This window comes from Loxodonta africana, chromosome 18 (assembly GCF_030014295.1).
Source record: "Loxodonta africana isolate mLoxAfr1 chromosome 18, mLoxAfr1.hap2, whole genome shotgun sequence".
Taxonomy (NCBI): domain Eukaryota; kingdom Metazoa; phylum Chordata; class Mammalia; order Proboscidea; family Elephantidae; genus Loxodonta; species Loxodonta africana.
In genome coordinates, this window is record NC_087359.1 from 31,160,484 (window position 1) to 31,186,826 (window position 26,343).

Sequence of the window (26,343 nt, forward strand, 5' to 3'; positions counted from 1 at the left end):
AGTAAAACATTTTGGAAGAGGAAAGAATTTTGAGACACTCCAGCTAGCAGGGAGGTAAACTTAAATGTCTCAGTCACTGTGTGGTTAGTGCTTTTCATATGATCCTTCCAGCAACCCTAGGAGGTGACAAGATCACTCTTCCTACTCTCCAGAGGAGAAAACCAAGGCTTCAAGTTTTCAGTTAGGAAGTGGCAGAATCAGACTTAGAACTAGGGCAGCCTGATTCTAGAATCCTTGGGATTTGGATACAATAAAAAGAAGTATTGAGCTAGTTGTCTGATGGAAATTTGGCTTCTTCACCTCCATCCATCCATCCTCCCTTCCATCTATCCATCCATTCATTCATCCAGGTATTCCCTAAGCACCTCCTTTGTACTTGGCACCAAGTGGCCAGATGGTTGAAGATCCATCTAGGAAATACGGAAACAAGTCAGGTTACTTAGATTACTTGGATGGCAACATAATGTAAGGGAAAGAGGAGGGTAGAGAGATCTCAGAGACCTTGATTGGGTGCCTACTCAACACCTGCATCCTCCCTGCCTGCCCTCCTTTAGGAACGTTGGTGTCCTCTCTAGGCAGCGACCAGTATTACACACAGTATTTCCTGAATTTCCTCAATCATAGAACCCACCCAGGGAACTTGGTAAATATGCAGATTCAAAGACCCCACCACAGATGAATGGAATCAGAATTATCAAATGTGGACCCTGGGAATCTGTATTTTTACCAAGCACCCCAGATGATTTTCTCATTGGCAAGTGTGGGAAATAGAGTGGGTAGAAAGGACAGATACTTTGGAATCTGAAAAACTTAGGCTTGAGATTCTGAACTAGCCCTTGTTCCAAGCATTTTGGTTTCCCACTCTGCAAGATGGATGTGGATGGGGTCCCATGGGGCCACCCTGCCAACCAGAAGGGCAATAAGCAAAGCCCCTGAGAAGACCCTGTTCCTCACACCCGCCCCAGGTTCTCAGGGGTTGTCATCCTTCGTCCTCCCCCATCACGACCCCCATGCTCACTCAGCTTCCCTTATCTTGCCCTCTCCAGCCTGACTGGGCGGGAGGTCCTGACGCCCTTCCCAGGGCTGGGCACCGCGGCAGCCCCCGCTCAGGGTGGGGCTCACCTGAAGCAGTGTGACCTGCTGAAGCTTTCCCGCCGACAGAAGCAGATGTGCCGGCGTGAGCCAGGCCTGGCTGAGACCCTGCGGGATGCTGCGCACCTTGGCCTGCTTGAGTGCCAGTTCCAGTTCCAGCAGGAGCGCTGGAACTGCAGCCTGGAGGGGAGGAGCGGCCTGCTCAAGAGAGGTAGGCTGGGTGCTCGGGAGGAGGCTCCCGCTTCCACCCCTCTGGCCCCTATGCCCAAGCCTCACCGCCCTTGCCAGCTTAGCCCAGTACTGAGAAATGGTGCGGTCCAATTTGCTCACACATCAACTTGGATTCGAGATAACTCTTTCGGCCCACCAGGTGCCTGAATCACTTCTCTTTGCATCTTAGTGTCCTTGTCTGTAAAGTAGAGACAGTAACCCCTGACCTGCCACCCTCTGGGACTCTGGGCATACACTCCATAGAGAATTTGAAAGCCCCATCTCAAGTCTCAATTTTAATTAAAATTCTCAATTTTAATACTAATTTTCTATTTGAAAATTTAATTTTCAATTTTGATTTTTCTTTTTAAAAATAACATTTTATTTTTTGTCGTTGTTGAAAATACACACAGCAGAACACACACTAGTTCAACAGTTTCTATAGGTACAACTTCAGTGACACTGACTACATTCTCCAAGCTGTGCCACCATTCTCGCTCTCCTTTTCCGAATTGTTTCTCCCCCATTAACATCTACTCATTGGTCCCTAAGGTTCCTATCTAACCTTCCGAGTTGCTGTTGTCAATTTGATCCCATATAGTTAGTCCTTTACAATTTCAATTTTTCAATTTTAAGGAGTGGTGAGAGGGAGGCACCCCCAGATGTCTGTCCCCCGGGCTTACTGTGGTGTCCCCTCCTCGACTTGAGACTGCTGTTGCCCTCTGAGCCTACTCCCTTCCTTCCCTCCTGCCCCCCATGTGCCCACACACAGGTTTCAAGGAGACGGCCTTCCTGTACGCGGTGTCCTCGGCCGCCCTCACCCACGCGCTGGCCCGGGCCTGCAGCGCTGGGCGGATGGAGCGCTGCACCTGCGATGACTCCCCAGGCCTGGAGAGCCGGCAGGCCTGGCAGTGGGGTGTGTGTGGCGACAACCTCAAGTACAGCACCAAGTTTTTGAGCAACTTCCTGGGGCCCAAGCGAGGAAGCAAGGACCTGCGGGCACGGGCCGATGCCCACAACACCCATGTGGGCATCAAAGTGAGCACCATCTCGTCCCCAGCTGCCCAAACCACCTTCCCAGCCAGGGTGCCAAGCTAGGGAGCAGGGTCTAGAGGAGGCCAGCAGCCCCTTACACACACACACATACACACAACACATACGCACATATACACACAAACACCAAGCCATCCCAGGGTGCACATCTTTTCTTCAACAAACATTCCTCAGACATCTATTCTGGACCAATACCGGGAGACAGGAATATGAGAAAAGAAAGGAAGGGACCGGGGCATCATTGGTGGCTGGGCAGCAGGTGGGAGCCAGGCTCAGGACTAGCCCTTGGTGAGGTGGGAGTGTGTTTGGAGAGGGACCTCCCTTTCTGAGGACTGGCTCCTCTTGGAGATACAAGAAGCCAACATAGTTTGAAAACCTTGACCTAGTACCTCCATCCTTTTTCCATTTTATGGAGGACAGCTAGAGAGGAAAGGGTCTTGGTTGAAATAACACAGTAGTGAGACAACTGACGGGTAACAAGTGTTCAGGTCTGTGGAGGTGGGAAGGCTGGGAAAGGGTAGTCATTGAGGAATTGAATTCTGCATTCTGCATTCTGCATTCTGCATCTCATGTCGGAGTTGGACCAGGGCGGCTGTGTTCAGTTGTGCTAGTTGTAGGCTCCACGAGAACTCTGGGCCGAGGGAAGGAGTAGGGGCTGAGATCCAGTCCACATTCCTCTCACCAAGGCATGACATTGGCACAAGGCTGCCACTGCCCAGACATAGTTGTTGTCGTTAGATGCTGTTGAGTCAATTTTCTACTCATACCAACCTCATGTGACAGAGCAGAACTGCCCCACAGGGCTCTCTTGGCTGTAATCTTTACGGGAGCAGATCCCCAGCTGTTTCTTTCATGGAGTCACTGGGCAGGTTCGAACTGCCAATCTTTTGGTTAGCAGCCAAGTGCCGCCAGGGCTTTTGCTGCCCAGACCAAGGGGAGCCTTTTACAAGTTTGCACAAAAGTGCCACATGGGCTAGCTTTGGTCCTATTTGCCCCCTCATGTCTCTTTCCCATCTTCCTGCCACTCCCCTGCCAGAGTTGGTACTCTGGAGCAGGCTCCAGGCCCTCAGACTTTGACCTCCAGGCCTCTGACCTCCCCTTCCCTCCCTCTGCCCTGCAGGCGGTGAAGAGTGGCCTCAGGACCACATGTAAGTGCCACGGTGTGTCAGGCTCCTGTGCTGTGCGCACCTGCTGGAAGCAGCTGTCCCCGTTCCGAGAGACGGGCCAGGCACTGAAACTGCGCTATGACTCTGCTGTCAAGGTAGCCAGTGCCACCAACGAGGCCCTGGGCCGTCTGGAGGTTTGGGCACCCACCCAGCCAGGCAGCCTCGCCAAGGGCCTGGTGCCCCGGTCCATGGACCTGGTCTACATGGAGGATTCACCCAGCTTCTGCCGGCCCAGCAAGTACTCACCAGGAACGGCTGGCAGGGTGTGCTCCCGGGAGGCCAGCTGTAGCAGTCTCTGTTGTGGGCGCGGCTACGACACCCAGAGCCGCCTGGTGGCCTTCTCCTGCCACTGCCAGGTGCAGTGGTGCTGCTACGTAGAGTGCCAGCAGTGCGTGCAGGAGGAGCTGGTGTACACCTGCAAGCACTAGGCCTGTGGCCCAGTGTGCCAGCGGGGTACCGCCAGGGCCTCCTGCAGCACTCATTCACCTGTGAGGCCACCCAGCTGCCCAGCCTGCCCCTCTGGGCAGGTACACACAGCGTGCATGCATCCACACACCAGTGTCCATGCCATTGCACACGTGTGTACAACTCAACACTCTTCTCTCTGCTGCCCCTTGGCCAGCCTTTTCTCTCCCTTAACACTCTGCTTAGAGAAGTGGGGGCCCCACCTCAGAACCCCAGGGTCTCCAGCCTTGTTGAGAACTTGGAACTGGAGGGCAGAGTGGGAACAGATATGGTGAGAAACAAGGGAGACCAAGAGGAGGACAGGACTGTGGTCTTGGAGGGAAGAGAGGGCACACCCACCATCTTGATTCTTGGAATGGATGGTCCGGAGAGGAGTCAGCAGGATGCTAGGAGGTGAGCCTCTGGGCCAGGGACACAAAGGCAGGCAGAGTCTGGCTGGGAGGGGCAGCCCAGCCCCTGGGCAGTGCTCCAACTGCAGTGAGCCCAGAGGAGCCACGCCCCCTCACTCTCCTGGGGCTTTGCTGGCCTAGAGATGGGGAGGAAGGCTAGGTGGTAGGAGTGCTTGTCTGGAGGAAGGAAAGTTTTCTGGGCTTGAGTGGACCCAAATCAGATATGTGCCCTGGAGCCTTGTGTCCTCAATTTGGCTTTAAAAAATACCTGCGCTGAGGCCCCATTTTTGCCTCGAGAGCTGCGGTATCCACATCACCCAGGCCCTGCTCCGGAAGAGCACTAATGGCGGTAAGACAGGTAAGGAGAGGCAGTCTCCAAGGTGGGATTCAGCCTGGGCACCCAAGTTTGCATAGAGAGAAAAAGACCCCTCTTCCTTTTCCCTGGTGGCCAGAGGAACCTTTGATTCCAGCCTGAAGGGGGTGAGTCAGGCCCCTGGAGCCAGGCAGGGATTGGTGAACTTGGCCTCTCACCTTCCTGGTGAGCCTGCTTTAGTCAATTCCCTGCGGCTGGAGTCTGCCTGGGTGAGCCCCAGCACCAGCTGATATTCACAATATGGAACAGTTGCTTCATGAGTTAGGATTCTGCTTACACTTCTATCCTTATGGTTATGTAGCTAATTAAGCGTTTGGCACTGGCTGGAGTCTTTGCCAAGCCTGGTTCCTTAATGGTCCCTTCATTGATAGGGGGCCCCTCACTTTGCTCTCACTTTGGCTTTTCCCTGAGGAATGGAAGTGAATTCGCTAATATCCTCTAATCCTGTGGACATTTCCAGTGCCCCCTGCCAAGACTCTTGTATGGGAGGAGAAGTGAGAAACAAGCACAAACATACAGGCAAGCGCATACACGCACGCGTGCCCCTTGGGCCTCACCAAGCTGAGGTTCCCACCTAACAGCACACACCTCTCTGCTTAGGACGAAGACCTTGCAGGGGTCATTTTGCTGGAGGCTGCGTGCATCCCCAGAGCAAGGCCCAGTGCCAGCCAGGAGGAAGTGACCTCCTTCTCGAAGCCCTTGGCTGCTCTGCTGGCCCTGCCGCACCCCTCTGTCAGCTTCCTTTCTCCCTGAACCCAAAGTTGCTGACCCTCTGCCGAAACAGGAAACTTCAGAATCAGCCGAATTCTGGCCCCCGGCAAATTCCCTGGGACCTCGGAGGGTGGGCGAGGAGAAGCTGGATCAGGGCAGCCTGCAGGTGCTGAAAGACCTCTGGTTGAAGAGGCTCTGATAAGAAGCCAAACTGACTGTGAGACCCCCTCCCTCAACTGACTTTGCTGACCCAAGCTGCTGACCCACAGCTTGGCAGGAGGAGAAAAAAAGAGTTGGGGGCCGGTTTCCCAGGTTCTTCCACTCCCTCGCCATATGGAGACCACTGCCAGCTGGGCCCGTCTTGCTCTCTGAGACCGCAACTCTGCATCCACCCTGCTCAGAACTGGACACAAAGTGGCAGAGGCCTCCCTGGCCTGGCAGTGTTGGGGGCCAGAGCACCGTGATGCCATTTGCATCCTGACCCCACACCTGGGGAAGACAAAGGGCAGACTCTGAGGGACCTAAGCCAAGCTGCTAATGCTGAGGACCTGGAGAGTGATGCAGGTGTGGGCTCTGAGGACCCCTTGAGCTTGTGGGGTCCTCTCTGTCCAGCCCTCTGCCATCCTTACTCCCAACCCTCTTCCTCTTCCAGTCGCCCCTAGGGGTCCACCTCAGCCCTGCTGGGGCCCCTTGGGGCCAGAGTGACCCTTGACCCCTCATTCTACAGCTTTAAGGGAAATGCTCACAGGGTATTTTTGTCTACCTCACATATCTAGTTTTTAGGGCAAAAGAGAATAATTTATATAGCTAAGATATATGAGAAAATATTTATGTTATTTATATAGTTTCTCTGTTGTGTGGGCAGTGCAGGTGGGGTTTGCAGGGTTCTGCCAGAGGCCGTCCGTATGGGGAGATACAGCCTGGCCTGACCAGGCTACCACTGAACTGGATGCCAGATGGTTGGGGCTCCTGTGAGCTCCTGCGTCCCAAGACCAGGACTGCCTTAGATCACTGAGTGCTGTCCCATCTGTGCATGAACCCTGGTGGTCATGATCTGGACCCTCCTTGTGAAATCCTTGTAAATTCTCTGCTCTTTCGGGTCCCAGGCCCCCTTCCACTCTGGCAAAACTCTGTTGCTCATGGTAATAGTGACAAAAAGGATGACCACACCTTGCATCTGTAAAGCATTTTTGATTTTCTGAAACACCTTTATCCCTTTAATCTCATTTACATTTCCCTAATGCCCCTGTGAGGTAGGCGGGGCCGCTCTTGTGCCCATTTTACAGATGAGGCCCAAAGACATGGGGGGCTATGCTCAAGTTACAGTGAAGAAGTTTGTTCAATGAAAATTGACACACACCAGGCACTCAGCAGCCTCATCCAGGAGCTTAGGGCCTGGCAGTATCCCAGACCCCACCCCCCAGCCTGGCTCTGACTTGCCCTAAGACCAGGAGTCCCGAAGTCTAGATGCCATCTTGAGCCCGCCCAAGTGGCTGCTTTCTTGGCTGTGAGTGACCCTTGCCTTTTGGATCTTTCTCCATGAGGAGGCCCATGTCTCAGGGGCTGGGGGCTGCTGGAGAGCCCTAGAAAGTTGAGGACCCCATGCAGGCCACCCAGAGGCTCTGCCATAGGGCCCTCGCTCCTGCTCACACTGCCGAGAGCACTGGGTTACATCCATCACAAGACTCCTCCTAGGCGGTAGAAGGGCTTTGCTGGCTCTCATTTGTGGGTTTTTTTTTTGTTGTTGTTGTTGTTGTTCCAAAAAGGAATTGCTTTTCACTGGAGTTCTGGCTTCTCTTATAAACTCAAGCTGTGCTGGCAAGCTAAGCCTGTGTTCCCACCTGGCCTCAGCCAGCTTGAGGGGGAGTGCCCTTTCAGACAGGACACGTGGGGGCTCCCCAGCCTGCCCAGTGCTGCCTGCCCCACCCACCCCACTCATGGACTCGCCTGCCTGCCTTTAATAGGCATGTCAGTCAGTCCCGGGTCTAGACAAGCCCGGCTTCCCTGGTGTCCTCCATTGCCCGTCAGACAGAGTGACAGATGGACAGACATGTGTCAACCTTTGAGATTATTTCCTGCTTGTCAAAGTCTCCTTTCTCAACAACCATAAAATCTAGAACGGCTTTTTGTCTCAGAGAATTTTATAATATAGTGGATGTCACCATTTACTGGGTGCCTTTTATGTCCATTCATTCAATCAATACATATGTTGGGAGCCCTTCCTAAGTGCCAGGCAGCGCCCTGGGTGCTGGGGTAGAGCAGAGAGCATGACCAAGTGTCTGCCCTCAGGGGGCTGACATTCTACTGGGGGAGAGAGACAACAAACCAATAAACTACATGTCAGCTACTTGTGCCTACTTTGTCTCTTTGTTGCAATAACCCTGGACGTCTGACACACTCGCCCCAATTTTACAGTTAAGTAAATGAAGGTGGTAAGATGCGAAAGCTCATGTATCCCACTAGCAACTAGTGGTGCCAGGATTTGAACACAGATCTGCCGGCCTCCAAAGGATGAGTTCTTTCCTTTCTGCACTGCTGCCTCCCCTCAGATGGAGGGAGGGCAGGGATGAATCACCCCATTTTTTTTTTTAATAATTTTTATTGTGCTTTAAGTGAAAGTTTACAAATCAAGTCAGTCCCTCACACAAAAACCCATACACACCTTGCTACACACTCCCATATACTCTCCCCCTGGTGAGACAGCCTGCTCTCTCCCTCCACTTTCTCTTTTCGTGTCCTTTTCGCCAGCTTCTAACCCTCTCCACCCTCTCATCTCCCCTCCAGGTAGGAGATGCCAACATAGTCTCAAGTGTCCACCTGATCCAAGAAGCCCACTCCTCACCAGCATCCCTCTCCAACCCATTGTCCAGTCCAATCCATGTCTGAAGAGTTGGCTTCGGGAATGGTTCCTGTCCTGGGCTCACAGAAGGTCTGGGGGCCATGACCACCTGGGTCCTTCTAGTCTCAGTCTGGTCTTATGAGAATTTGGGGCCTGCATCCCACTGCTCTCCTGCTCCCTCAGGGGTTCTCTGTCGTGTTCTCTGTCAGGGCAGTCATCGGTTGTAGCCGGGCACCATCTAGTTCTGGTCCCAGGATGATGTAGTTGCTGGTTCATGTGGCCCTTTCTGTCTCTTGGGCTCGTAATCACCTTGTGTCCTTGGTGTTCTTCATTCTCCTTTGATCCAGGTGGGTTGAGACCAATTGATGCATCTTAGATGACTGCTTGCTAGCGTTTAAGACCCCAGACGCCACTCTCCAAAGTGGGATACAGAATGTTTTGTTAATAGATTTTATTATGCCAATTGACTTAGATGTCCCCTGAAACCATGGTCCCCAGACCCCTGCCCCTGCTACGTTGGCCTTCGAAGCGTTCAGTTTATTCAGGAAACTTCTTTGCTTTTGGTTTAGTCCAATTGTGCTGACCTCCTCTGTATTGTGTGCTATCTTTCCCTTCACCTAAAGTAGTTCTTATCTACTAATTAGTGAACGCCCCCTCCCACCCCACCTCGCGTTACCACAAAAGAATGTTTTCTTCTCAGTTTAAACTATTTCTCAAGTTCTTATAATAGTGGACTTATACAATATTTGTCCTTTTGCAACTGACTGATTTCACTCAGCATAATGCCCTCCAGGTTTCTCCATGTTATGAAATGTTTCACAGATTCCTCAGTGTTCTTTACCGATGCGTAGTATTCCATTGTGTGAATATACCATAATTTATTTATCCATTCATCCATTGATGGGCACCTTGGTTGCTTCCATCTTTTTGCTATTGTAAACGAGCTGCAATAAACATGGGTGTGCATATATCTGTTTGTGTAAAGGCTCTTATTTCTCTAGGATATATTCCAAGGAGTGGGATTGCTAGATCATATGGTAGTTCTGTTTCTAGCTTTTTAAGGAAGCGCCAAATCGATTTCCAAAGTGGTAGTACCATTTGACATTCCTACCAGCAGTGTGTAAGTGTTCCAAACTCTCCACAGCCTCTCCAACATTTATTATTTTGTGTTTTTTGGATTAATGCCAGCCTTGTTGGAGTGAGATGGAATCTCATGGTAGTTTTAATTTGCATTTCTCTAATGGCTAATGATCGTGAACATTTCCTCATGTATCTGTTAGCTACCTGAATGTCTTCTTTAGTGAAGTGTCTATTCATATCTTTTGCCTATTTTTTAATAGGGTTATTTGTCTTTTTGCAGTTGAGTTTTTGCAGTATCATGTAGATTTTAGAGATCAGGCTCTGATGAGAAATGTCATAGCTAAAAACTGTTTCCCAGTCTGTAGGTAGTCTTTTTACTCTTTTGGCGAACTCTTTGGATGAGCATAAGTGTTTGATTTTTAGGAGCTCCCAGTTATCTAGTTTTTCTTCTACATTCTTTATAATGTTTTGTATACTGTTTATACCATGTATTAGGGCTCCTAACATTGTTCCTGTTTTTTCTTCCATGATCTTTATCGTTTTAGATTTTATATTTAGGTCTTTGATCCATTTTGAGTTAGTTTTTGTGCGTGGAGTGAGGTATGGGTCTTGTTTCATTTTTTTGCAGATGGATACCCAGTTATGCCAGCACCATTTGTTAAAAAGACTGTCTTTTCCCCATTTAACTGTTTTAGGGCCTTTGTCAAATATCAACTGCTTATATGTGGATGGATTTATGTCTGGATTCTCAATTCTGTTCCATTGGTCCGTGTATCTGTTGTCGTACCAGTACCAGGCTGTTTTGACTACTGTGGCTGTATAATAGGTTCTAAAATCAGGTAAAGCAAGGCCTCCCACTTTGTTCGTCTTTTTCAGTAATGCCTTATTTATCCAGGGCCTCTTTCCCTTCCATATGAAATTGGTGGTTTGTTTCTCCATCTCATTAAAGAATTTCTTGGGATTTTCATCAGAATTGCATTAAATGTATAGATTGCTTTTGGTAGAATAGACACTTTTATAATGTTAAGTCTTCCTATCCACGAGCAAGGTATGTTCTTCCACCTATGTAAGTCACTTTTGGTTTCTTGCAGAAGTGTACTGTAGTTTTCTTTGTATAAGTTTTTTACATCTCTGGTAAGATTTATTCTTAAGTATTTTATCTTCTTGGGGGCTACTGTAAATGGCATTGATTTGGTGATTTCCTCTTTGATGTTCTTTTTGTTGGTATAGAGGAATCCAACTAATTTTTTTATGTTTATTTTGTATCCCGATACTCTGCTGAACTCTTCTATTAGTTTCAGTAGTTTTCTGAAGGATTCCTTAGGGTTTTCTGTGTCTATGATCATGTCATCTGCAAATAGAGATACTTTGACTTCTTCCTTGCCAATCTGGATGCCCTTTATTTCTTTATCTAGCCTAATTGCTCTGGCTAGGACTTTCAGCACAATGTTGAGTAAGAGTGGTGATAAAGGGCATCCTTGTCTGGTGTCCGATCTCAATGGGAATGTTTTCAGGCTCTCTCCATTTAGGGTGATGTTGGCTTTTGGCTTTGTATAAATGCCCTTTATTATGTTGAGAAATTTTTCTTCTATTCCTATTTGCTGAGGGTTTTTATCATGAACGAGTGTTAAACTTCATCAAATGCCTTTTCTTGCATCAATTGATAAAATCATGTGATTCTTGTCTTTTGTTCTATTTATGTGGTGGATTGCACGAATTGTTTTTCTAAGGTTGAACCGTCCCTGCATACCTGTATGAATCCCACTTGGTCATGGTGAATTATTTTTTTGATATGTTGTTGAATTCTATCGGCTAGAATTTTGTTGAGGATTTTTGCATCTACATTCATGAGGGATAAAAAAAATAACAGGTCTATAATTTTCTTTTCTTGTGGGGATCACCCCATATTTTGAGTTCTGGGTAAACTGAGGCCTAAAGAAGAGAAGTGACCTACCCAAGGTTACACACCAGTGGCAGGACAGGCCTGAGCCTGGGTGCCCCCTGGAGTAGATCAGTATATCTAGGGCCCTCATGTCGTGGCCAGCAATGTGGGTTGAGTGGGAAAGAGGCAAGGGGGAACCTTCAAGGACTCATGGTCCAACAGGAGAAATGACAGGCACCGCCATGCAAGGGTTTGAGTCATTTACATGTCATCTCCAGAGTCTCTTTTCTGCCACACTGCCTTCCCAGCATGCTTGGGGAAGTGTGTGTTTTCAACAAGTCGCTGTTCTGACCAGGAGGAGATCCCTTTCTGAGCAAAGGCAGCACTAGCGTGTTGGAGGTCCCCGCTGGGGTTCATACTGACTAACTCCAGGGTCCCAGGGGGGAAAGCCTCGCTTCCCTTTTATTTCCCACCCTGTACTTCACTCCAGCCCTCACCTGGGTTTCCTTGTGCAACTGCTCATCCAGCAAACACTGATTGACCACCTATGGTGTGCCAGGCATGTGACAGGGTGCCATGGTGACAAGACCCAGTCACCTACATTTTTACCTGTGTCCCCACCCTAAGGTGTTCCTTCTGCTCAGGGTTCCTGGGCCTGGAACCCAGCTAGTTCTGAGCAATGGCAGATCCTTGGTGAAAGAGCCACATAGCAGCGGGCTCCAGATTACTAGGGCTTTCTTACCTCTAGTCTCACTTGAGCCTCATAAGGTGCATGCCATTGCTCCCTTTTTACAGATAGGGAAGCTGAGGTGCAGATGGTTAAGTGACTCACTGAAGGCCATATAGCTAAGAAGCAGATTCAGGTCTTTTGCCTCCAGATCCTATGTTCTTTCCACCCCATATAACTTCAGCTTCTCCCCACCCCCGTCTAAGCCTTTCCCTGCTTCTGCCCATAACCAGTTCCCAAACAGGCCCTCAGGCCTCTCTGCCTTTAGGTGCTTGGTGTCCGCCACTCTTCCTTGTTGAGTGGGGGATCAGGCTTGTTGAGACAATCACTAAGTGGGTACTTACCTATGGTATTCCTTCCTCCCCCCTTTAAAAATATTTAGCCACGTTTGCTATCTCTCTCCCCTCGTATATACATATTTATTTTGTTAAACCATTTATGAGAACATTGCAGACGCCAAGGCACTTTGCCTTTAAACACTTTATCACATACTCCTAAGAACAAGAACATTCTCCAATAGCAGCACAAGGCCATTGTCACAGCCAAGAGATTTAACATTGACACAATATTACCTACACTCCGTATTCACATTTCCTCGTTTGTCCCTCAAAATGTCCTTTCTAACGTCTTTTCCTGATCCAAGATCCGTTTAAGAATCAGGTGCTGCATTTTGTTGTCATGTCTCTTTCGTCTCCTATAACCTAGAATAGGCTTCCTGCCTTTTTTGCCTTCATGACATTGATATTTTGTAGAGTCCAGGCTATGATATCTTGTAGAATGGCTCTCAACCGAGATTTGTCGGATAGTTTCCTTATGATTAAATTCAGGTTAAACATTTTGCCAAGCAGATTACTTTGGTGATGTGGGTGCTTCTTGGTGCATGGCATAGGGAGCCACAGGAGGTTGGTTTGTCCTACAATAGGTGGTGTTGAGCTTCACCACTTGGTTAAGGTGGTGTCCACTAGATCATCCTTTCCCTTTGTGATTCATAACTCATCTGCAGGGTGATGTTTTCAGGCTGTGGGAATATCCTGCTGCCCAATAATATTTTATCCAATAGTTTCAGTGTCCAGTGGTAATCTTTGCCCAAATCAATTTTTACGTTGGTGATTGCAAAATGGTGATTTTCTAATTCCATCACTCCTTGTTGATTCATTAGTTGGTGTTCTCAAGTAAAGAAGAGGTTTCCCTTCTCCTCTGCCTCCATGGTATCCCTTTTAATCTTTACAATCACCCTGTAAGGTAGGAATTATTGTCCCCATATTACAGATGAGGAAACTGAGGCTCAGGGAGCCTAAATTATTTGTCTAGTGGCAGAACTGGGATTCAAACTCAGACCTTTCTGACACCTAAGTTCTCACCCACTGCCCTTTGGAATCTTCTCAAATTCCTGGGTTTCTTCTCTGATGACTTAGCTCTGAGCAGAGGGTAAGAAGCTGTATCCTCTCTCAGTGGAATTTCTGTATCAGGTGGGGAAGGCATTTCAAGCAGCAGTGGTGCGGTAGGGGAGGGAGATTTACTCTCTTGAAATCATGAGACAACCTTGCCCTTGCCCACCCCACACCCTTCTAGAGACTCAACATTGCTGCCAGCTGCCGTCCCCCTGCCCGCTCCCTTTTAATCCACCTGTTTCTGAACCAAACCTTAGGAAAATGTTGCCTCTGTCCTCACTGCCCCCGAGCCTGCCTCCTCCATCTTTGCTGTGGTCCTTGCTATGTGGAACATGATTCTGGCGACCCCAAGTCCTGGAGCTACTGAGATGGGCCCAAGGTCAATTACTCTCCCCTCAAAACTCCTAAATATGTGTGGAATGATCTCCCCCTCTGTCTGATTTCCAAATGGAGAAATATGATCACTGTCTAACCAACAACCATAGCCTGCCCAGTCCCTGTTCTGGAAGAAAGACCTAAGAGATTATCTGTGATTGGGGTGGGGGACATTCTGGAGGGAGAACACCGGTAGTGGGGTCCTCTGTCTACTTCCCTGCTTCCCTTTTATATCCCTTTACTTCACTACACCTCTCACCTATGGTTCCTTTGTGTAACTGCTCATTCAGCAAACACTGATTGGCTGCACCTGACAGGGCGCTCTGGCGCCAAGACCCAGGGTTGGCCTTCAGGGAGGTCACAGTCTAGTTGAAGAGAAAGACAAGGGAAGAGACCTCTAGATGGCAGGTGTTAAGTCCTATGAGAGATACCATTGCGTGAGCCCTTACTCTATTCTGGATATTCCTGTGGTGAATTGGTTCCTCACATTATCTTGTTTCATCATTATAGCAACCCTGGGCATACATACAACTACGATCCTCGTTTTATAGATGAGGAAACTAGAGCTCAGAGAGGTTCCTGCCATACCCAAAGTCCCACATTAACAGCAGGACTGGAAATTACCAGTCCTTAGGTGCCTGTTCCCCCAGGAGTGCAAGGCATGGCTTATGCAAAGGCCTGGGGGCTAGAGTTGTCAGCTACCATCAAGTTGGCCCTAACTCATGGCAACCCCATTCACAATGAATGAAATGTTGCTCAGTCCTGTGCCATCTCCATGATTGGTTGTGGATCAGACCTTTATAATCCATAGGGTTTTCACTGACTGATTTTTGAAAGTAGATCACCAGCCTTTCTTCCTAGTCCGTCTTAGTCTGGAGGCTCCCCTGAAACCTGTTCAACATCATAGCAACACACAAGCCCCCACTGGCCAGTGGGTGGTGGCTGCGTAGGAGGTGCATTGGGCAGAAATTGAACCCTGGTCTCCTGCGTGGAAGGTGAGAATTCTACCACTGAACCATCACTGCCTGGGGGTCTAGAAAGAGAGGGGCATTGGGGACTGCAAGGATTCAGTGTGGCGGTGGTATCTTCCTCCCTTCTCCCTCCATGCCCCTTCTTGCCTTCCCACTCCTTCGCTTTTCCTTTCTCTCTCCTTGCATACCCGCAAAGCTGAGGCCAGCTTCCTTTTGGGTGTCTTATCCCCGATATTCCCATCCTTCCTCGAGTCCCCAGGGGCTGGGAGGCCTGCATTCCTGCCTGGCTCTCTTGGGACCATTAGTGTGTTTACTTTGGAGCTGTCCAGGGGAGCCCGGACCACCCCTACAACCATGGAGAATGGACAGTTGAGTGGTTGAGGCCAGTCAGCACTGCAGGAGAAACTGACCCAGTGTCCGAATTCCTGCCCCCCTGTCTGAACAAGTCCAGGACGGCCACCGGCCCAGGGAGTCAACGGTCGCCCCCAGGTCCCCACTCCCACTCCTTCCTGCACAGCCCCTTCCGTGGCTGACAGGTCCTAATCTCAGCTGTCTTCATGCAGCCAGCCCTGCGAGCCTGGGGTCACCTGACGCCGACACGTTTTAATTCAGAAGCTGATTTCTGCTTGTTGGCAACATGTCATTTCTGAAATTGCTTTCTCTGCCCAGAGGCAGGAGATGTCAGAGCAGCACAGGTGTTACAGCTGTGCCGCCCCCGCCCCACACCCACCCCCCCAAGTTCAGGAAGGATTAAGGGGCGTGGAAGGCCGTACATTAGATCCTCAAGCTCTGCTTCTCATATTTCCCCAAGGGCCGGGGGCCAGGCATGGGGGATGCGGGGAACAGCCTCGCTTTCCTCTCCAGCCCAAAGACAGGGGCCCAGAGTTCCACAAATGACACGGCTGCTGCTGCTACTGACAATAACGATAGCGGGGCATTCCAAGCACATTCTATCCAGGTGCCAAGGAGCCCTGGTAGCACAATGGTTAAGCATTCGGCTGCTAGCCGAAAGGTTGGCGGTTCAAACTTAAGAGCAGCTATGCAGGAGGAAAGACCTGGCCATCCGCTTCTGAAAGATTACAGCCTAGGAAACCCGATGGGGCAGGTCTACTCTGGCCTATAGGGTTGCTATGAGTTGGAATTGACTCCATGGCACACAGCAACAACATACAAGTGTCAGGCACCCTGCAAAATATCTCTCCTGCATTAACTCATTGAACTCTTAAACCCTCCAACTTGGTATCGTCCCTACTTGACAGTTGAGAAAATAGGCTCCGAGAGGTTAGATTACTAACCTGAGGTCACACAGCAAGTATGTGGCTAAGCTAGGACTTAAACTCAGTGGGGGCAACAGCTGGGCTGAGACTTGAAGGTCTGGGAACAGGAGCACCAACATCTGGGAGGACTTGGGGACTGGCTTCTCCTATATTTGTTCCATGGCTTGGCTCAAATATCTCCAGGGAAATTTGCCTATTCTCCCAACTTCCCCACCCCTGTGACCCAACCAACAGTGACAACAGTGATTTGATCTCTCTTTTGTGTTTCCTTAGCATTTTGCATGGACCTTGATTGGCAATTATCTCTCAATATTAGCATCATTTGTTTTATTGGGTAAATGAATGAAATGATGAATGAACAAATGAATTTTTGAGTCTATTCCCCCACACCCACTCCCTCCCAGCAGCATCCTACCATACGGCCTTCTTGTTTTAGTGGGCACAGTGTCCTTCCCTGACACATTGGCTCCTCTCCAGCCCTGCTCCCTGCCCTGTCTCTCCTCCCTTTCCTTCCCCTTACTCCCTCTTGCCTCCACTTCCCAACCCCCAGAATTATGGCTTCCTTGACCACAGGGAGTGTCTACAAGGTGTGGGGGGGTGCTTCCCCCAGTTCTAGCCAGGGTGCGAGCTAATCCAGCTAATCCCCTTGTAGAGATGGTGCCTGGGCCCATCCACCCTTCCCAAGGTGGTCCTCACCTCTCAGCTCCACCTGCTTCCCCAGGACGAACTTCTCCCTCGTAGCCTTCCCTCCAGTTCTTCAGAGGGCCTAGCCACCTCAATCGTCAGGAAGACTCATAGCTGTGTGCACTTGACCCCTGGTACATGGAGGTAAAGACATGGCTGGGGTGGCTGGCGTGAAGCCCAGGACAGAAATGCATTCATTGCTTTGGTTTCCAGCTTGAACTTTCTTTTAAAGGCTTTCAGAGCTATCCCCTCATTTGAGTGCAGGCATGAACGAGTGCCAGCTGGGAGGGGGTTAAGTTAAAATGAGATCAAAGTTTCATAGAACTTCAGGCCTAGAGGACCCCTTCCCATTTTACAGATGAGGAAACTGAGGCCCAGGGTTAGTAGCAGCAATAACATCCTTAACATATGTCAGGGTGATGCTCAAATGAAGTCAGGATTGGGAGGACACCACGGGGACTTCTGGAGGATGGTGATGCTCTGTTACCTGATATACTGCTCTTCACTGTGGATAATTTATTGAAGGTAGGTCCCTGTAGGTTGATGTATTACAATTTAAAAGCTAAACTAAAAAAAAAGAAGAAGAAAGAAAGAAAGAAATCAGGATCCACAGAGGATGGTTAAATATCCAAGAAGGGACAGGTGGGTCATCAAAAGTCAGGTCAACAAGGTCCCTGGGGAGTCAGAAAGGGCTCCAGAGACAAGTTACCTTCTTCTCTGAGCCTCATTCATTTTGAATAGGAAGGGATATCTCTCTATATAGATATCTATAGATACGTAAATATCTCTCTACATAGATATAGAAGGAGCCCTGGAGCCCTGGTGGCGTAGTGGTTAAGAGCTGTAGCAAGCTATGGCTGCTAACCAAAAGGTCGGCTGTTCGAATCCACCAGCTGCTCCCTGGAAACCCTATGGGGCATTTCTACTCTGTCCTATAGGGTCACTATGAGTCGGAATTGGCTCAGTGGCAATGGTTTGGTTTTTTGGTGGCACAGTGGTTAAAGCACTCAGCTGCCAACAGAAAGGTTGGCGGTTTGAACCTACTAGCCACTCTGTGGGAGAAAGAGGTGGCAGTCTACTTCTGTAAAGATTTGCAACCTAGGAAGCCCTATGGGGGCAGTTCTACTCTGTTGCATAGGATCCCTATGAGTCAGAATTGATTCAACAGCAATGGGTTTATATATACGGTTTACATGCATAGGACACCTACTATACGCCAGGTACTGTGCTAAACACTAGGGGTACAGCAGTTAACAAGGCAGGAAGGTGCCCCTGCTCTTAAAGGACGGAAGACAGATAAACAAGCTGTCCCTGTTCAATGGGATGAAACTGTTACCCCAGGTGGCTGGGAGCTGGTAGGCAAGGAGGGAGACGTTTCGCTGTATTCCTTATTGTTCCTTTTGAATTTTAAACCACGTGAAGGTATGACTTATCCAAAAATAAATAAATTCAAATAGAATAAAAACAGCATGTGATGCGTTTTTATAAACGGGAAGTACAGGATGCTTATGCGAACACAGTGGGGGTGGGGAGACGCAAACCTAGCCTAGGGAAAGTCAGAAGAGGCTCCGCATAAGAGAGACATTTAAGTAGGTATTGGGCAGCTGAGGAGTTTTCAGGGAGAATGAGGCAGGTGTCAGTAGACAGGTTACTACATGGGGTAATACAACCAACCTTGCAGGGTCCTTGGGGGATTAAGGGATATCTAGAAAAAAAGTGCCTGGCACACAGGATGTGCTTACAGCCTGGTAAACCAGTGGCCCTCAAGTCAATTCCGACTCAGGTGACGCCATGTGTATCAGTAGAACTGTGCTCTACAAGGTGTTCAATGGATAATTTCTCAGAAGTAGGTTGCCAGGCCTTTCTTCTAATGTGCCTCTGGGTAGATCTATCTTCCAACCTTTCTGTTAGCAGCCAAGCGCATTCACCCTTTGCACCACCCAGGGCTCCTTTACCCCCTTCCTGGCCCTAAAGTAGAGCTCTCCTTTCTTGCACTTGCTCTGCTCGCCTCCTCAGCCCTTCCTGAGGCAGAAACTTTGCCCTACTCAGCAGAGCCTACTAAGCACAATTAAAACCTTACTTGTGTCCTATATCTAGGACCCATGATAACATCAATAAGATTTTGAAAACTCAATTTTCAGGGAGGCTGAATGTCCAGGAGTGACGGTTCCTAGGTATAGGATGGGGCGGGGTGCACCACGCAGCTGGAGGTGCTCCCTACAGAATTCGGGCCTTCCGGGGTGTGACAGGCTTACCTTGGAGGGGCACTCAGCCTGTCTTGGATGTCACCTGGGGCCAGAGAGTCAGCCATGGCGCTGGGAGAGCTGTGGGGCTAGCCACAGGGGAGCAGCACTGGTAACCGTGTCTCCTCTCTCCTTTCTTTTTCTTTTAACTTTGGTGAAAATGTACATGGCAGAACATAGCCCCATTCATCAGTTTCTACAAGTACAATTCAATAACACTGATTACGTGCTTCACGTTGTGTGACCATTCTCACAGTCTCTACCCATACTGCTTCATCACCATTGTTCTCGGAAGAAAGCGGAAGGCGTGTCTGAACCCACAGCTGCATCATGCTAGGCCTTGGTAAGTACCAGCCAGCTGTCAGTGGTCATGGGCCCTTGGCCCCTGGTTGGCTAAACGGACCTCTGACCTCTGGGCCCCAAAAGACTGAAAGAGATCTCTGACTCCGGGAAGGCTAATTAAGAGCCCTGTCTCTGTATTTCTGCCCCCTTCTCCCTGGCACTCACCTGGCACCTGTCATCTATACCTGTGCTGTGGTTGTCAGTTTGAGAGCATGTCATTTCTTCCCTTTCAGACTCCATGACACTGAAGGGAGTGGCTCCACACAGACCTTCTTTGCCCTTCCCACTGCTCCCAAGCCCTTCTTTATCCTGAAAAGATTAGTTGCATTTAATTGACTTCTGAGTGAGACCTTGATCTTTGACCTCTGAGGGCAGAAGAAGAAGACTTCAGGAGGAACTGGACCCCATCCTTCCAATCTGGGTTGGCATTCCTTATTGACTTGACCTCTCTGAGCCTCTATTTCCTCATCTGTAAAATGGAGATAATAATACTAATACCTACATGGTAAGGATTACACTCGTTAATACAGGTGCTTAGAACAGTGCCTCGCACACCGTCAGTTCTAAATAAGCTTGAGCTGCTATTCTTATTATCATCACCATTGCTATTGTTCTAAAACCTGTCCCTGGGCTCCTGGGCAGCCTCTCATACCGCCATGTCAACCCTGCATGAATCACCATTCTGAAAAAAAAAAAATTCTGAAGCCCTGTCTTATTTCCATGTCTGCTCTGTGTTTCTTTGTACCCCGTTCCTCCTCCTCCTCTCTCCCCTTCCCTCCCTGCCTGTCCCCGCTGCTCCTTCAGTCCTCTGCTGGCTAATAATGCTGCTGTCAGTTCAGATTAGAGCCCATTACGTTCCTTCATCTCAGCTTAAAATTTTTGTGGTTTCCCAACTCTGCCTAAAGTGCTCCATGAGGGGCAAGGGCTGCCCCGCCGCAGGATGCTTCGGAGGAAGAATGCAGGTCTGTGGGCTCCCAGGTGGGCTCTCCTGGATTCCTGCCGATTAGCAAAGGGGCTAGATTGGGGGAGCGGTCCCTCTGTGGACTGCAATCAGGAGCTGAGGCCCCAGGACCAGGGAACTGGGGTCTTAGGATCAATCTCAACACCATTGCCTTGGGGTAGACTAACAGCCCAGTGTCCTGGGACAGACAGCTCCATACTAGGTATTGGCATCTTTTCATCAGTCTGAGAAAAGCCCCAAAGCTGTGGAATTCTGCAGCTGGGAAGTTCCTGGCAAAACCACTGGGCCCAGCCCTCAAGCTGGGGTCGAGCTCTTCCAGCCACAGGTGGATGGACAGTCTCTTCTGTGTGGTGTCATCCATAGTAACGCTTCTCAAACCTTGGCCACAAGCCTGCCTTCCTTGAGCCAAATCTCCAATGATCTTACCAGCCACAAGGGTCTGTCAGTGAACCCTGGGCAAGGCTCAGAGGAGACACAAAAGGGGGAGCAAGGGGAGTGGAGGGGGTTGAATGTAAGCAAGGGAAGAGGACAACACGAACAGCCATTCTAATGAGCACTTTCAGTGGGCCTGGCATTGAACCAGGGACTAGGTGTGCCTCATCATATTTAATTCACACTATAGTCCCCTAAGATAGGTATGGCTGCCACTATTTTACAAGTGGGGGAAGTGGGACACAGGGAAATGAAGTGCCTTGCCCAAGGTCATGCAGCTAGGAAGGGGAAAAGTCAGGATTTGAACTCAGGTTGGTCTGTTTCCATTACAAAGCCTCCAGAGAAGAGAGACAGTGGGCAGACCCTCAGCAGGGTCTTGGGGCTCTCTCTGACCCATCCCAGCTCCTAGAAGATCTGGGTACAGAACCCAAAATTCCATCTCTGGGCCTTCCCTGCTCTGTGACCTGGGCATTCTGTGTTAATAATTGCATCTAACATTTGCGTAGGGCATTCTCATTTACAAAGTGTCTTCTGTGGCTATTCTTTCTTGAACCTCCCAACAACCCACAGGGTAGGTGGGGTATGATTCATTACCCCCTTTTACAGATGAGAAAACTGAGGTGAAGCCTCTTGCTAAGGTTACACAGGTAGCAGATAAGGGAGCCAGAATTCAAGTCAAAGTCTTCAGGGCCCACATGTACAGAGTGGAACATCGCACTCTGATTTCCTAATGGACAAAATTGTCATTCAAGTCTACTTCCCAATGACACTGACCCAAGGTTTCCAGTGGGTACCCAAGTGGGAAAAGCTTCTGTGGTTCCCTCAAGCCTTCCACTGTTCCAGGTCATCAGTTCAGTCTGGAGGATGTCAGTTTGCCTGTGGGGAGCACCAGGTTTGGAGCAGGGAGAACATTGACACCACCCATGAAATGTCTCCTATTTCACCCTACCTAATACCAGAAATGTCCTCACATGTGACCCAGCCTTGCTACTAGCTATGGTCTTTCTTTGTGTTCTGATCACACAGGCCCTCCTGCCTTCCTTCCCTTATTTTCTTCAGTTGATATTTATTCAGCCCCCACAACATGTCAGGCTAGGTGCTAGGAAAGGAACCCCTAATCACACAGTGCTTAAGGGCTCAGCTGCTAACAGAAAGGTCAGCAGTTCAAACCCACCAGCCACTCCGCAGGAGAAAGATGTGCAGCCTACTTCTGTAAAGGTTAAAGCCTTGGAAACCCTATGGGGCAGTTCTACCCTGCCCTATAGGGTTGCTATGAGTTGGAATAAACTCAACAGCAACAGGTAGGTGCTAGGGGTTGGGGGATGCACACAAAAAAAAACACAGTCCTAGTTTTCATGGAGTTTAAAATCTAGTGGAAGATACAGACAACCAAATATTCACACAATTATTTGAAAGATTAATTACTGCTGTGATAAATGCTCTGTTGAAGAACTACAGGGTTCTGGGTTACATAACCTAGGACCACCCGACCTTTCTTAAGAAGCACCTGACAGTAAAGAGTAGGTTACTGCATTTACATCTTCTGTAGCAATTCAGCATCATGTTGATTGGTCTCTCAGAACATCCATGTGGCCAATGAGATTTCAGCCTGGGGTTCCCTCATGGACCACAGATCCTTTTTTCTAGGCTTGCCCAGCTCATTCATTTCTCCAACCGGCCATTTGTGGGCCTCCACTAACCTGGTCAGGCCCAGTCATTAGAGATGGAGGGTCTCTGTGTGTGGGACAGTGGGGAGCGGGGCTAAGAAGGCCAGGGGCCCCTTGATTTGGGCATTATCTAAATGTCATTTGTGGGATCTCCTCACCATGGGGACGGGTGAGAACAGCCATCAGGTTCTGAGGTGAGGCTGGAAGTTTGAAGAAACCAAACTGGAAAGACTCTGGCTTCTAGTGTCAGGGAGAAGAGGTTGATATAACAGTTGGCAAGAGAAAGAAGCAGGCTTGGAGCAGCCAGGGGCTCAGGCTGTAGTTGGGCAGTCCTTTCCCATGTGCCTAATTCATTTCCCAGGGCAAGGGCAGATCTTAAGAAGAGCTGAGCTGGCCAGACAGGCATCATGGGGCCAGATAGTGGTCATCATGCTTCCAATGTCTCTGTGGGGGTGGCGATGTCTTGGTGGAGATCTTTGTTAAGACACAAATAATGAGGACTAGCACAGTTGAGTTAGCACAGCTGGCCACCTTGACCCCAACTGCCTACAATCAGTCTGCCAGTGGTACTGAGCCACCTAGTCCCCACTGGTGCCTTGGCTTATCCTGGTAACTCAAAATCATGACAGTCACCTCCACCCATTCTTCATGACCAATGAATTAGCTCCCATGATTTGGAGATTGCCTACTGTGTCCTCTTAAATGCCACCCTCTTAGTCATCCACGTGACTAATACCCATTGAACACTGTTGGGTTGCAATGGCCTTGTCTCCTCTAGGCTAATCACCCCAGTTCCTTTAACCTGAACATATTAGGTGTAAATATGAGAATTGAAGATGCAACCCCCATCCTCAAGGGACTTACAACTTCAAGGGACTGACCAAGCAGGGGTATGACTGGAAAAGTCCCTTCCCATCTCTGGGCCCTGGGCTCCTGCTCTGTGGTACAACAGGTCAGGATCTCTGACCTCAGGTCTTTGCCAGGCCTCATATCATTTCCTTGTAGGTTCTGCTCGTAAGGTCACTGGGTGACCTGCAGGCGGCATTTAAGTCCTTCTAAGACAGGTGCCAGGAAAATCTACCAATTGGATAATTAGGCTTGCCCCGACCCCTTATCCCTTGAGGGAGCAGACATGGACCCTACTGCCCTCCCCACAGTGGCGGAAGTGCTGGGCGCCGCGGGGGTCCCTTGGTGGAATGTGGCCATGATGGGCATTTGGACAGAGGGCGCGGCTGACAGATCTAAGGCTGCCGCCTGCCACCCGGCCTCCACGGGACAGCCTGCTGGCCTCCCTCCTGTGGAATGACAAACCTCGCTCCCCTTACCTGGCGTTTAATCTTTAATGCAGCCCCAGCTGCCCTCAGGCAGGACCCATCAACCCACCCGCTCTGATAAAAGCGATAATTAGCTCTTTTTCAACTTTTCACTTCTCCCCCTCTGCTCTGAAGTGTGAGCATTGGGAGAATTCCAGCTAATAGGCCTGCCCTCAGCCAATTCCCCAGCCCATGCAGGCCGGAATGCGAGGGGTCATTAGCTGGGCCTCCCGGGCAGGGGCCTGTTCTTGGGACGTGCTCGACGGCCTGCTTGGGGCGCCCCAGCCACCCGGGTTGCAGGCCCGGCCTCGGCAGAGCAGACCTGCCTGGACCTGCTGGATCCCATCTCCCTCAGCGCGGCCCTGCCAGCACCTCAGCAGAGCCCACTGGGAGGTGGCCTTAGGCTCCCTCGGGGCTGGGCCGAGAGGACACGGGGCCATCAGTCCCCAGGCATGGTCCTGCTTCCAGGGCAGTGAGCCCATCCTGAGTTCAGCCACCGGTCAGCATGGAGACTGCTGGCTGGGATCCCCCACTCCTGCCCGACAATGACTTATAATAAGTAACTTGTGCACAGGCCTCGTCCCTTACAAGTAACTCAGTCCTGGGTAACCACAGCCCAGGGCTCGGACATGTAGGCTCAGGAACTGGGCTGCCCAAGTCTGATCCTTGTTGCTATTGTGTGCCACCAAGTAGATTCTGATTCATCGTGACCCCATGTGACGGAGTAGAACTGTCTCGTAGACTTTTCTTAGCTGTAATCTTTATAGAAGCACATCTTCAGGTCTTTCTCCTGTGGAGCTGCTGGTGGGTTTGGGCCACCACCAAACTTTCAGTTAGCAGCTAAGCGCTTATCCTTTTGTGCCACCAAGGCTCCTTAGTCTAATCCTAGACGCTCCATTTATGTTACTAGAAATTTAACCTCTGTGTACCACAGCACCCTCTTTGTGAGCTGGGGATAATCACAGTTGTGTCTACCTTGTAGGTTGGTGTGAGGTTTAAATGGGACGCTACACACTAAATGCTTCGTGCAACCCCTGGCCTGTCTATGTGCTCCATACATGTCACCATTGTCAATAATCAGTTCTTGCAACAACCACCTGAGGTAGATGCTATTGTTACCCCTGTTTTGCAGAGGCTCAGAAAGGTTGTGAATTGCTCAGATTCCATTACCTTAATAATAACCATTGACTTACCCAATCCTCACTGCAACTTTGCATGGTAGGTCCCATTATTCCCATTTTGTGAAGGAACAACTTTCCCAAGGCCACATGGCTGGCAAATAATCGGTGGAGCAAGATTCTTTCTTCTACTCCAAGAACAAGGTGGTTTGTTTGAAGCCATTGGCTGCTGGAGAAGCCCCTGGACCAGCTGCAGGTGCCTGATGATCCAGGGAATGAGTCAGGGTGGGGCTTGGCCTGGGTTGAAGGGGAGGGGGCCCGGTGCTGGACAGGGCTTCGGAGGGGGTGGGGTGGAGCAGCTGGTGGGAGGTAGAGGTGGCTCCAGCTGGGAAGCAAGAAAGACCTGAGGTTGATGCACGTGTCAGACCCAGGAGAGCCCCACCACAGCTGCGTCAAGGCAAAGTCCAGCCTCTGTCCCTCAACCCCGGACTGCACACTGCCTTCCTGTGACATTCCTTCCACTGCACGGCAGCCCTGGCCTTTCTCTGACCCCTATTCCTCCTGGATTCAAGTGTCTAGTGGTGGGGAGAGACAGGCAGCATTGACCCTGAAGGCACTGGGGCTGGACACTTCCCACCAGGGTCCCAGGTCTGAGGAGAGCTACCCAGGACCAATACTCTTGGGTTTCAGTAGGGCTTTGCAGCTGCAAGGCTCTGGGATGGCCTTGAAGGCTTGAAGGACCCAGGTGGGATCAGCCAGGATGTGCGTTGGAAGGGGTACTCCATAGAAGTGGCTGGCAGGGTCCGAAGGGACTACAGAGGGCCTGCAATCTGGCCCGATGTGCTCAGGGGAGGTCTCCAGACAGAACAGGGAAGAAAAGAACTGTACTGTGAGTGCTTAGGTGCCAGAAAACTCTCCAGCTACAGCTGGAAAGCGTGGGGCAGACTCTGGTTTAGCTCCTCTTCCCTTCTAATGCCCACAGTGTCATAGCCACCTAGTGCCAGAGTCCACCAGTATCTGGAACAATGGGGCCTCCATTACTAGTGCCACAGGGTCATCAACACCCAGATGGCCCAGGGTTGCCAAAATCAAAAGCCACTGTCTTCAAGTGTCACTGATGTCTAGAGCCAGAGATTTCCACCAGCCAGGGCCACCTTCACCTAGAAACCCTGGACCACCATCACCTGGTTCTACCAACACCTGCAAACACACGTTCATTCACACCTAGACCCACCAGGACCCAGGCACCTGGAATCCAGAAGAGTGCACCCAGGGCTGTCATAAACAGAACTCTAGGGTCATCATAAGCCAACATTTTGAACCACAGAGTCCTTGACATCTAGTTCCATTCTTGGACTCACAGTGAATTGAGAAACTTTGTAGAAAGATCCTGTTGGCTCTTAATGAATGGCTTTCCTTGTGTAGGCTCTGGGCATACCTCCCTTTACAAACTTTGCTCAGCAGTGAAATATCATGGAGGCTTTTGGACCCCTTGTTCCACTACCTGAACAAAAGGCTCCTTGCTCCCTGGGTCCTGTGTTCTCACTGTGAACTGGTCCAAAGGTGACAGCCAGTAGTAGCT